The sequence below is a fragment of the Lepisma saccharinum genome, chromosome 8 (genome assembly GCF_977018435.1).
Source record: "Lepisma saccharinum chromosome 8, izLepSacc3.1, whole genome shotgun sequence".
Lineage (NCBI taxonomy): Eukaryota > Metazoa > Arthropoda > Insecta > Zygentoma > Lepismatidae > Lepisma > Lepisma saccharinum.
The window spans coordinates 2,168,668-2,181,349 of record NC_139236.1 but is presented as its reverse complement, the minus strand read 5'-3'; the positions used below and the strand labels follow the sequence as shown (position 1 = coordinate 2,181,349).

The window sequence follows — 12,682 nt, the reverse complement described above, 5'->3', positions numbered from 1 at the left end:
GGTTCGATCCCCGACTGGTTCAAATCCGGGAACTTTTCTAACATTGGAAGCGGCCCCGGTGCCCACCCAGCGTCGAATAACATGGGTACCTGGGGGAAACCCTAGGGGGTAAAGGTGGTCAGGGGCATGATGCTGATCACATCACCCCCACTCATGACCGGATCAAGAAAGTGTGGGGCATTACCCCATGGCGTGGTGCTAAGCACAGGGGAGCACTTTACCTTTTATATGTTCTTGTCATGTTCATAGAAAATTCGAAAAGTGTTGCAATGATTTTATATCATATCAGATTTCTGGAGATCAGATGGAACTACCTCAGAGGAATATGCACGTTTTGTTAACACTGAGACTTGTTGACTTTGACGATGTATACTATGCAGTTTGAAAAGAAATACTCCCTCTGTCCCATAATTATTGTCCGGTACACCTTTGTTTGTTGTCTCATAATAATTGCCCGATATTCAAACTGTGACATTGGTGTATACAGAAGAAGAACATGAAACAAGGGAATGAGTCATACAACTTTATTACTCAAGGATCAGTATAATTATGGGACAAAGGGAGTAAAACATTTTGAAACAAAAATGTAATGAATAAGAAGGATTATAATAAACAGATCATTACAAGTACAAAAAAAAATTAAAAAGTTAAAATACGGTGAAATATGCCTGAAAAGCAAGGGTGAGTGCTGCGACCGGTGATATGACTACAGTGAACGCGACCGATCCCAGGTTAAAATGAGAGTCATCCGTTCAAAATGCCTAAGATAACAACCAAGAGTTTGATCCTGAGTATGATCTGCAGTGGGAGACTCAAACCTTCAGTATTGATCCAGCATCGTGATTATCAACTGTAGAGTGAAACCTAAATTATTAACTACAATTAATAGATTTTCATATTAACAAACTGTATTCACCACTACATGATGAAAATGCAATTTAAGAATTACTTAACGTGAAATTTCTTATTTTCACATTTCACAATTTAATCATTAAATTGTGCAATGCAAAAATACAAAAATTCACGTAAGTAATATTTTTTTATTTAATTACCAGCTACCCTAAACTAATAACTCAGGATCCTATTGCCATCTTATTTTCAAATTTTGTACAGTTATTAAGTAATATTCCATGTATTTTTTTTGCCCAGTTTTCATAAAATGTCTGCCGATGTTTTTTTTTTTTTTAATTTACTCCTGACAGGAATTTAATATCTCATGTGAAAGAGCTCCAAGACTTTTCTAGCAACATCTGAATCACTTATACAGGAGTTCTATTTGCTAAAATAAATCAAGATGGTGAAGTAAAATGGTCAAAATCGCACATTTTGCACCCACTGTAATTTTGGATGCACAAGAGATCATCATCATCCTTCCCCGTTTCCTGCCTCTGGCTGGGTTGGCATAGAAGTCAAGCCTCTCCATTTTGTTCTGGTCTTCCACCATTCCTCTCTTTCCATGGTGTTCCAATCTTGTCTTCTTCTAACACTTGCTACGCCCTTCGGGTACGTACTTAAAAATGTTATTTACCACGGCTACAGAATATCTTAATCTCAGGGAATAGGTTCTTTGTTTGAGAAACAAACAAATAAGAAAGCGTTTTATAGCCAAGAGGATATAGTTAAATGCGGATCTATATTCTGAGAACTATACAAAATACAGAGAAAATATATATATATATATATATGTATATAATCGAAAAGGCTTCCTCTCCTTTGGATATCAAAAGGCTTCTTCTTCTTTTAAAAGGCTTCTTCTTCTTTTAATGTGGAAAAGGCTTCTTCTTCTTTGATATGGAAAAGGCTTCCTCTTCTTTTAATGTGGAAAAGGCTTCTTCTTTTTGATATGGAAAGGCTTCTTCTTCTTTTATTATTTCTTCTATATACAAGAAGTCCAATTGCATCGTCTTGCTTCTTCTTCTTTCTTCAACTTCCACTTCTTTTCTTTGGTAAAAGGATAATCATCTTTTTCTTTCTTCTACCCTTTATGCAATCTCTTTCTTCTATTCACAATAAATAGTCATCCCCTTTTATTCATCGTTGTCCTTATTTCCTCTATTCATATCAATTCTTATTTCTTCTTTCAGCAGCAATTTTTATTATCTTCTATATTCCGCTGAGTTATTCTTATATTCTTGATAAATTCTTCTATTTATTCTTTCCACAGTAAATTCTTATTTCTTTCTATTCTTCTTTGCCGCTGGAAAAAGTCTTATTCCTCTCATTTATCGCAAATATTTCTCTTTACCATATCTCTTCTCAATAATATAGACAAATCATTATGCTGCATTCCTTGTAGAGAATTGGACCAAAGCTATAGAGGATTTTTAGGAGCGTCTAATCTGACAATAGCGCCTCCTCCTAAGACGACAACCAAAGGGGAATAACCAGGATCGCTAATAACAAGCGCTGCCAATGGCCCAGTGCGACTAAAAAGAAGTGCAACCGTAAAGTGCTTCGGGGCGTCTAATTTGACACAGCGCCACCGGGGACAAGCAACCAAAACATGGCGACGTTCTCCTCGCCATAGGATCGAAAAAAGATCGAGAGATGCATTTCTGAATTTCATTTACTCACTTAATAACTTTCCTAAACGTTCCATATACGGCCATATTCTTAATTCTTTTAATTTACTATATACATCATTTTATTTACTTCTTTTATAGTATTTGAACTCTTCTTTTATATATTTCTCAATTTACTATAATATATATAATCCCTCTTCTCCGCTCTAAGTTTTTATAATTTCCTTTGCTCCTCTTTATATAGCATGCTGCCATCTCTTGTTGATTCCGAGAAACCATTTCTCCTTGCAACATTCATTGTGTCGTCGAAACTGGCACGTGACACAAATCCCCCTCCTTGAGGATGAAAAATTTCTCTATTGGAAAAAATCTTTTGGAAATAGATAAATTTTTCCACTTTCACTACATCTCCTTGGACTCTTCTCATTGACTCGCATTTCTCTCTTTCTATTTTTCGTTTCTAGATATCTTATCACCACTTTCCGGAAATATTCGTGACCTCTTAAGTTATTTTTAGATATAAAATATAATTCTTCAATAGTTCATCTCCTGCAAGTCTGCTCGTCTATTCTCTCCAAGATAGTCTTTACCTGACAATGTCTTGCCAAAATAGTAATTTTAGTTTCACCCTTTTCTTCTTTCAGCAATCTCTCTACAGATTATCAGTTAGCTCAGATTTTTCCGTTTCAAAGAACTCTCTCACTTCTCTAAGTTGATCATCTACGTATTTCTATCAGCTACAATAATTCTTCACATCAGCCTTAATTTCATATCAGCATGTATCTAGATATATTTATTTTCTGGGATTACAGCCCAATCTCGGAATACAACCGATTCTTCTTTAACTTCTGGGATTACAACCCATTCTCGGAATACAACCGATTCTTCTTTAACTTCTGGGATTACAACCCATTTCTTTTGCACTTTTCTAAATACACGATGACTTTTCGTTGTCTAAGCTTACAAAGAATTCATTTTACTGATACTATTCGATCTTCTTTCATATTTTCTTCTCCTTTTTCCTGAGAGTTTTCTTCGTAATTAACTTCCTTCTGTGCCTAACTGTTGTATCATCTTCGTTCTTCTGTTCGTACAATTGAAAAGTTTATGTCCATTTTCCCTATTACTTTGTTTGGCATCTTTCATTTTACAGGTTTGCTCTTCCACTATCAGTCTTATTGTTCAATGGAGTGGTGATATAAATTAGCAGTCATTATTCTTTCTTAACATATCACTTGCAGAATAGATTTTCCTCCAACGATGGGTATTATATATATATCTTTTTACAGGAAATAACATTAAAGAACTAAAATTTTCTTCTTTCAAATAGATCATTATTATTTGCCCAAACTAATAATTCCACGAATTTTTCTTCTGGTGAACTGGAACTTTTTCAGACAACTTTATTAATTCTAGAAACGTCTGCTTGTCAGTCTATAAATCATAACATCTCCTTCCTTTGCACTAATCAGTCTCATTTGTTTCTTTCAATTCTTTCAAATACTCGTTGCTTGTCACTATCTTATTTTCTTTTTCTCTTCCTTTTTTTCTTTTCTTTCTTCTATTTTCTTTTCTATTCTTCTCAAGATTCTTCTTCCTCCTCTTCCAACTTTCTTCCAGTAAAGAAATTACTTTCATTTCTCTCTTCTTCCAATCTGGTTTCTGCCAAGTCTTCTTCTTATGTTCTACATCTTCATCAAATGCATGCTCTCCTTGTCCTTTCCGTCTCGTCTTCTTCTTCCTTCTCTTTGGTGAAGTAGCATCAGAATCCATTTGATGTTTGTCAACCCTTTTTAGCGTATTCTTAACTTTCTTCAGGTTCCTTTCTATTTTTAATTTCTTTCTCTTCCTTTTCTTCCATGTCTTTACGTGAATATATCTAAATCTCATTTTACTTCTCTTTCTTCTTTGTTTACATCTTCTGCTCGGCTTATGCTTATTTTCTTCCTCCGTCAGAGACTCGTCACTGGAAATTTCTTCTTTCGTCATCATTTTGACATGGATTTCTTCATCATTATATTGACAACTAAATTTTTCATCTCTTTCTATTCCTCTTTCTTCTTCTTTTATTTTCTCATCTTCCTCTTGTTTGACCTCTTTAAGTTCCTGAGTGTTTTCTTCTCGTAATTTTATAGCTACTTCTTCTATCTTGCTGTCATGCTTGTCATTGGAACTTTCTTCTTTCATCTTCCAACTTCTATCTTCTATAAGGACCTTCGCTTCTTCTATCTTGTCCTCATTTTCTTCTATTCTGGAAACATCTACTTCTGTCTTGCTGTCATTTTCTTCTGTTCTTGAAATGGCTAATTCTATATTGTTTTCGTTTTCTTCTATTCTTGAAATGGTTAATTCTATTTGAGATTTACTTTCAACCAGCTTTCTCTCCAAATTTTCGTTTCTTTGTTTATTTTCCTCTCTGAGATTCGAAACCTCCTCTTCTATTCTTCTATTTACATCAAAAGTTGTACTCTCGATTAACAACCTTGTTTCTTCTATCTTGCTTTCCAGCGACTTTCTATTTCCTTCACGTTTCATTCAATCTGAAGAACATCTCGTGGGTTTCGGACCTCGAAGCTTCCAATTTCCTGCTATTTTCCTCGAGCCTTTCTTCCATCTTTTTATTATTTTCTTCAAACTTCTCTTCTAACTTTCTACTATTTTCATCTATCTTTTCTTCAAACTTTCTTTCTAATCTTCTGCTATTTTCTTCCATTTTCTCTTCGAGTCTTCTATTATTCTCTTTTGCTTCTCTGTTATTCTCTTCCATCTGTGTTTTTAATTCTCTTTCTAATCTTCTGCTATTTTCTATTGCTTCTCTGCTATTCTTTTTATTACTTTCTTCTATCTGCATCGATAACTTCTGGAACATTTCTATCATGTTCACCTCTTCTGTCTTCTTTGGTTTTTCCTTCATTTTCTCTTCTTCCTTTTCCGTTTTCTTCTCTTCCTTTTCATTTATCCTTTCTTCCTTGCAATTTTTGCATACGTAATCTCCTCTTTCACATATTCCTATGTACTTTTCTCTTCTTATCTTCTCACATAGCCAATGTTTCATTTCTTTGCATGAGCTGCATAGGATAGTTTCTTCCTTATTTCCCTCTTCTCCACAGCAGTTTAATATTTCCTTTCTTTCTTCCATTTCCTCCATTATAGTTTCTCTGTTCTCGCCTTCAATTTTATTTTCTTCCTCCATTTTGGCTTTCTTCCTTTTTCGCTTTCTTAGTCACAATTCTGCTAGCCGCAACGTTGGTCGCCACTAATGCCATGCCCCTTGTGGGTACGTACTTAAATGTTATTTACCACGGCTACAGAATATCTTAATCTCAGGGAATAGGTTCTTTGTTTGAGAAACAAACAAATAAGAAAGCGTTTTATAGCCAAGAGGATATAGTTAAATGCGGATCTATATTCTGAGAACTATACAAAATACAGAGAAAATATATATATATATATATATGTATATAATCGAAAAGGCTTCCTCTCCTTTGGATATCAAAAGGCTTCTTCTTCTTTTAAAAGGCTTCTTCTTCTTTTAATGTGGAAAAGGCTTCTTCTTCTTTGATATGGAAAAGGCTTCCTCTTCTTTTAATGTGGAAAAGGCTTCTTCTTTTTGATATGGAAAGGCTTCTTCTTCTTTTATTATTTCTTCTATATACAAGAAGTCCAATTGCATCGTCTTGCTTCTTCTTCTTTCTTCAACTTCCACTTCTTTTCTTTGGTAAAAGGATAATCATCTTTTTCTTTCTTCTACCCTTTATGCAATCTCTTTCTTCTATTCACAATAAATAGTCATCCCCTTTTATTCATCGTTGTCCTTATTTCCTCTATTCATATCAATTCTTATTTCTTCTTTCAGCAGCAATTTTTATTATCTTCTATATTCCGCCGAGATATTCTTATATTCTTGATAAATTCTTCTATTTATTCTTTCCACAGTAAATTCTTATTTCTTTCTATTCTTCTTTGCCGCTGGAAAAAGTCTTATTCATCTCATTTATCGCAAATATTTCTCTTTACCATATCTCTTCTCAATAATATAGACAAATCATTATGCTGCATTCCTTGTAGAGAATTGGACCAAAGCTATAGAGGATTTTTAGGAGCGTCTAATCTGACAATAGCGCCTCCTCCTAAGACGACAACCAAAGGGGAATAACCAGGATCGCTAATAACAAGCGCTGCCAATGGCCCAGTGCGACTAAAAAGAAGTGCAACCGTAAAGTGCTTCGGGGCGTCTAATTTGACACAGCGCCACCGGGGACAAGCAACCAAAACATGACGACGTTCTCCTCGCCATAGGATCAAAAAGAGATCGAGAGATGCATTTCTGAATTTCATTTACTCACTTAATAACTTTCCTAAACGTTCCATATGCGGCCATATTCTTAATTCTTTTAATTTACTATATACATCATTCTATTTACTTCTTTTATAGTATTTGAACTCTTCTTTTATATATTTCTCAATTTACTATAATATATATAATCCCTCTTCTCCGCTCTAAGTTTTTATAAGTTCCTTTGCTCCTCTTTATATAGCATGCTGCCATCTCTTGTCGATTCCGAGAAACCATTTCTCCTTGCAACATTCATTGTGTCGTCGAAACTGGCACGTGACACAAATCCCCCTCCTTGAGGATGAAAAATTTCTCTATTGGAAAAAATCTTTTGGAAATAGATAAATTTTCCACTTTCACTACATCTCCTTGGACTCTTCTCATTGACTCGCATTTCTCTCTTCTTTCTATTTTTCGTTTCTAGATATCTTATCACCACTTTCCGGAAATATTCGTGACCTCTTAAGTTATTTTTAGATATAAAATATAATTCTTCAATAGTTCATCTCCTGCAAGTCTGCTCGTCTATTCTCTCCAAGATAGTCTTTACCTGACGATGTCTTGCCAAAATAGTAATTTTAGTTTCACCCTTTTCTTCTTTCAGCAATCTCTCTACAGATTATCAGTTAGCTCAGATTTTTCCGTTTCAAAGAACTCTCTCGCTTCTCTAAGTTGATCATCTACGTATTTCTATCAGCTACAATAATTCTTCACATCAGCCTTAATTTCATATCAGCATGTATCTAGATATATTTATTTTCTGGGATTACAGCCCAATCTCGGAATACAACCGATTCTTCTTTAACTTCTGGGATTACAACCCATTCTCGGAATACAACCGATTCTTCTTTAACTTCTGGGATTACAACCCATTTCTTTTGCACTTTTCTAAATACACGATGACTTTTCGTTGTCTAAGCTTACAAAGAATTCATTTTACTGATACTATTCGATCTTCTTTCATATTTTCTTCTCCTTTTTCCTGAGAGTTTTCTTCGTAATTAACTTCCTTCTGTGCCTAACTGTTGTATCATCTTCGTTCTTCTGTTCGTACAATTGAAAAGTTTATGTCCATTTTCCCTATTACTTTGTTTGGCATCTTTCATTTTACAGGTTTGCTCTTCCACTATCAGTCTTATTGTTCAATGGAGTGGTGATATAAATTAGCAGTCGTTATTCTTTCTTAACATATCACTTGCAGAATAGATTTTCCTCCAACGATGGGTATTATATATATATCTTTTTACAGGAAATAACATTAAAGAACTAAAATTTTCTTCTTTCAAATAGATCATTATTATTTGCCCAAACTAATAATTCCACGAATTTTTCTTCTGGTGAACTGGAACTTTTTCAGACAACTTTATTAATTCTAGAAACGTCTGCTTGTCAGTCTATAAATCATAACATCTCCTTCCTTTGCACTAATCAGTCTCATTTGTTTCTTTCAATTCTTTCAAATACTCGTTGCTTGTCACTATCTTATTTTCTTTTTCTCTTCCTTTTTTTCTTTTCTTTCTTCTATTTTCTTTTCTATTGTTCTCAAGATTCTTCTTCCTCCTCTTCCAACTTTCTTCCAGTAAAGAAATTACTTTCATTTCTCTCTTCTTCCAATCTGGTTTCTGCCAAGTCTTCTTCTTATGTTCTACATCTTCATCAAATGCATGCTCTCCTTGTCCTTTCCGTCTCGTCTTCTTCTTCCTTCTCTTTGGCGAAGTAGCATCAGAATCCATTTGATCTATGTCGACCCTTTTTAGAGTATTCTTAACTTTCTTCAGGTTCCTTTCTATTTTTAATTTCTTTCTCTTCCTTTTCTTCCATGTCTTTACGTGAATATATCTAAATCTCATTTTACTTCTCTTTCTTCTTTGTTTACATCTTCTGCTCAGCTTATGCTTATTTTCTTCCTCCGTCAGAGACTCGTCACTGGAAATTTCTTCTTTCGTCTTCATTTTGACATGGATTTCTTCATCATTATATTGACAACTAGATTTTTCATCTCTTTCTATTCCTCTTTCTTCTTCTTTTATTTTCTCATCTTCCTCTTGTTTGACCTCTTTAAGTTCCTGAGTGTTTTCTTCTCGTAATTTTATAGCTACTTCTATCTTGCTGTCATGCTTGTCATTGGAACTTTCTTCTTTCATCTTCCAACTTCTATCTTCTATAAGGACCTTCGCTTCTTCTATCTTGTCCTCGTTTTCTTCTATTCTGGAAACATCTACTTCTGTCTTGCTGTCATTTTCTTCTGTTCTTGAAATGGCTAATTCTATATTGTTTTCGTTTTCTTCTATTCTTGAAATGGTTAATTCTATTTGAGATTTACTTTCAACCAGCTTTCTCTCCAAATTTTCGTTTCTTTGTTTATTTTCCTCTCTGAGATTCGAAACCTCCTCTTCTATTCTTCTATTTACATCAAAACTTGTACTCTCGATTAACAACCTTGTTTCTTATATCTTGCTTTCCAGCGACTTTCTATTTCCTTCACACGTTTCATTCAATCTCAAGAACATCTCGTGGGTTTCGAACCTCGAAGCTTCCAATTTCCTGCTATTTTCCTCGAGCCTTTCTTCCATCTTTTTATTATTTTCTTCAAACTTCTCTTCTAAATTTCTACTATTTTCATCTATCTTTTCTTCAAACTTTCTTTCTAATCTTCTGCTATTTTCTTCCATTTTCTCTTCGAGTCTTCTATTATTCTCTTTTGCTTCTCTGTTATTCTCTTCCATCTGTGTTTTTAATTCTCTTTCTAATCTTCTGCTATTTTCTTTTGCTTCTCTGCTATTCTTTTTATTACTTTCTTCTATCTGCATCGATAACTTCTGGAACATTTCTATCATGTTCACCTCTTCTGTCTTCTTTGGTTTTTCCTTCATTTTCTCTTCTTCCTTTTCCGTTTTCTTCTCTTCCTTTTCATTTATCCTTTCTTCCTTGCAGTTTTTGCTTACGTTATCTCCTCTTTCACATATTCCTATGTACTTTTCTCTTCTTATCTTCTCACATAGCCAATGTTTCATTTCTTTGCATGAGCTGCATAGGATAGTTTCTTCCTTATTTCCCTCTTCTCCACAGCAGTTTAATATTTCCTTTCTTTCTTCCATTTCCTCCATTATAGTTTCTCTGTTCTCGCCTTCAATTTTATTTTCTTCCTCCATTTTGGCTTTCTTCCTTTTTCGCTTTCTTAGTCACAATTCTGCTAGCCGCAACGTTGGTCGCCACTAATGCCATGCCCCTTGTGGGTACGTACTTAAATGTTATTTACCACGGCTACAGAATATCTTAATCTCAGGGAATAGGTTCTTTGTTTGAGAAACAAACAAATAAGAAAGCGTTTTATAGCCAAGAGGATATAGTTAAATGCGGATCTATATTCTGAGAACTATACAAAATACAGAGAATATATATATATATATATATATATATATGTATATAATCGAAAAGGCTTCCTCTCCTTTGGATATCAAAAGGCTTCTTCTTCTTTTAATGTGGAAAAGGCTTCCTCTTCTTTCATATGGAAAAGGCTTCCTCTTCTTTTAATGTGGAAAAGGCTTCTTCTCTTTGATATGGAAAGGCTTCTTCTTCTTTTATTATTTCTTCTATATGCAAGAAGTCCAATTGCATCGTCTAGCTGCTTCTTCTTTCTTCAACTTCCACTTCTTTTCTTTGGTAAAAGGATAATCATCTTTTTCTTTCTTCTACCCTTTATGCAATCTCTTTCTTCTATTCACAATAAATAGTCATCCCCTTTTATTCATCGTTGTCCTTATTTCCTCTATTCATATCAATTCTTATTTCTTCTTTCAGCAGCAATTTTTATTATCTTCTATATTCCGCCGAGATATTCTTATATTCTTGATAAATTCTTCTATTTATTCTTTCCACAGTAAATTCTTATTTCTTTCTATTCTTCTTTGCCGCTGGAAAAAGTCTTATTCATCTCATTTATCGCAAATATTTCTCTTTACCATATCTCTTCTCAATAATATAGACAAATCATTATGCTGCATTCCTTGTAGAGAATTGGACCAAAGCTATAGAGGATTTTTAGGAGCGTCTAATCTGACAATAGCGCCTCCTCCTAAGACGACAACCAAAGGGGAATAACCAGGATCGCTAATAACAAGCGCTGCCAATGGCCCAGTGCGACTAAAAAGAAGTGCAACCGTAAAGTGCTTCGGGGCGTCTAATTTGACACAGCGCCACCGGGGACAAGCAACCAAAACATGGCGACATAATTATTGGTACATAGTATGTATTATATATTACCTTTTTGCGTTTCATAGGTACATCTCTGTTCCATATTAATTTTTGAACTCTTTGATAGGGGCTAAAAAAATGATATGGTTCTGCATAGGTTCCCCCTTTCAGGTGGTCCTTTCAGTATCCCAAACTTGAAATGAATAATAATATGTGAGATTGAAAAGTGCCTCTTCATTGGTTGATTCCACTTGGAATGACCCTATACTATTCTCTAAATACATTTATTAATATATAGTTCCTTCGTCTCAAGCATACAATGCCCACGAATTTCAGGTAGTTACATACATTTGTTAAATTAGCATAAGGTGTAAGTTAACAATATATATTCTAAAGGTAGAAGTTTTTTATAATTTTTGTTATTTATCACTACACCCTTCTTTCTTGTTATTGTATTTTTGTTGTCATTTTTTATAGCCAATAGCTCTTTTATAGTTTTTTAATAGTTTTTATAGCTTACACCAAGTATTTGAATATTACTAATATTTTGTAACAAAAAATAATCCACAACACATATTTTTTCCATTTACTTGAATGTGTTATTAACCAACCATGCACTGATAACTAGGTATCCGTATCTAAACTAAATTGCGTGCACGTTGTTTGTGTAGTTACATTTATTATAGTGCTAATCAAAAGTACACTTTTCTATGTAGTTGTTGAACCTGATTTACTATTCAATTTAAGGAAAAACACAAATTTAACATACAGTGCTTTTCACAGTCAAGTTGTCCGTGGAGCTGTGACTAGCATGCTGGCCAGTGAGAGGACCTGTCGGCAAGCTGGGTGCAACATCTGCGTATGTGAAACCGCTAGCTATGTAATGAAATAAGCTGTACAATTACATTGACGGTTACAATTAAAATGAGCACGTAATTTATTACAAGAGGTGTTGGAAATGTTGTCCTATTGCATACACACTTTTACAGCATCTTTTTAGGAAATTTTCAATATAACATGCCAGTACCTCTTCCAAAATTGCTTCCATTTTTCTCTTGATATTTTCTTTCAATTCTTCTAATGTATGGCTTCAGGTTTAAAAGCTTGGTGGCTTCCTATGCAGATGTCCTGGAAATGTCTGTTTGTTGTGCAAGGTGCTGGAGGGATTTTTGAGAACTATGTTCCAATCATGCTCCAATGTTGTCTAGTTTCTCCTCAATAAGCACATGCTGTTTCACCCTTTGCTTCTTAGCAAGAACAGACCCTGTTTCCATAAATGTGTTCAGAAGTTTTCGAACACTGTCTCTGTGTGGAACAGAAACATCTGGGAATTCTGCTGCAAAACACCTTCTAACAGGGTGGCCACTCTAGAACTATGATAAAATTCAAGTATAATTCCCGGTTTTCAAGGCTAACTTTCCAAAAATGCAAGGATTCAGTCATGGACACTTCTTCGTTGTAACGGTACCATTGAAATTTAATACGATTGTTACAACCCAGAAGTGTCCGTGACTGACAAGAGCAGATGTTTTCTCTATTTCCACCATACGTATTATCGCCTCTCACCACCCACACACACAGACACACACATATATCAACTTTGAGATATGTTATCTTGGAATAAATAATC

At 34.5% G+C, this 12,682-nt stretch overlaps 1 protein-coding gene across 3 annotated transcripts in view; it reads left to right on the top strand.

Moving 5' to 3' along the window:
• The window catches only part of Trl (Trithorax-like), a 118,299-nt gene that overhangs the window by 19,023 nt on the left and 86,594 nt on the right, over positions 1-12,682 (top strand). The gene's annotated exons all lie outside the window — the stretch shown is intronic.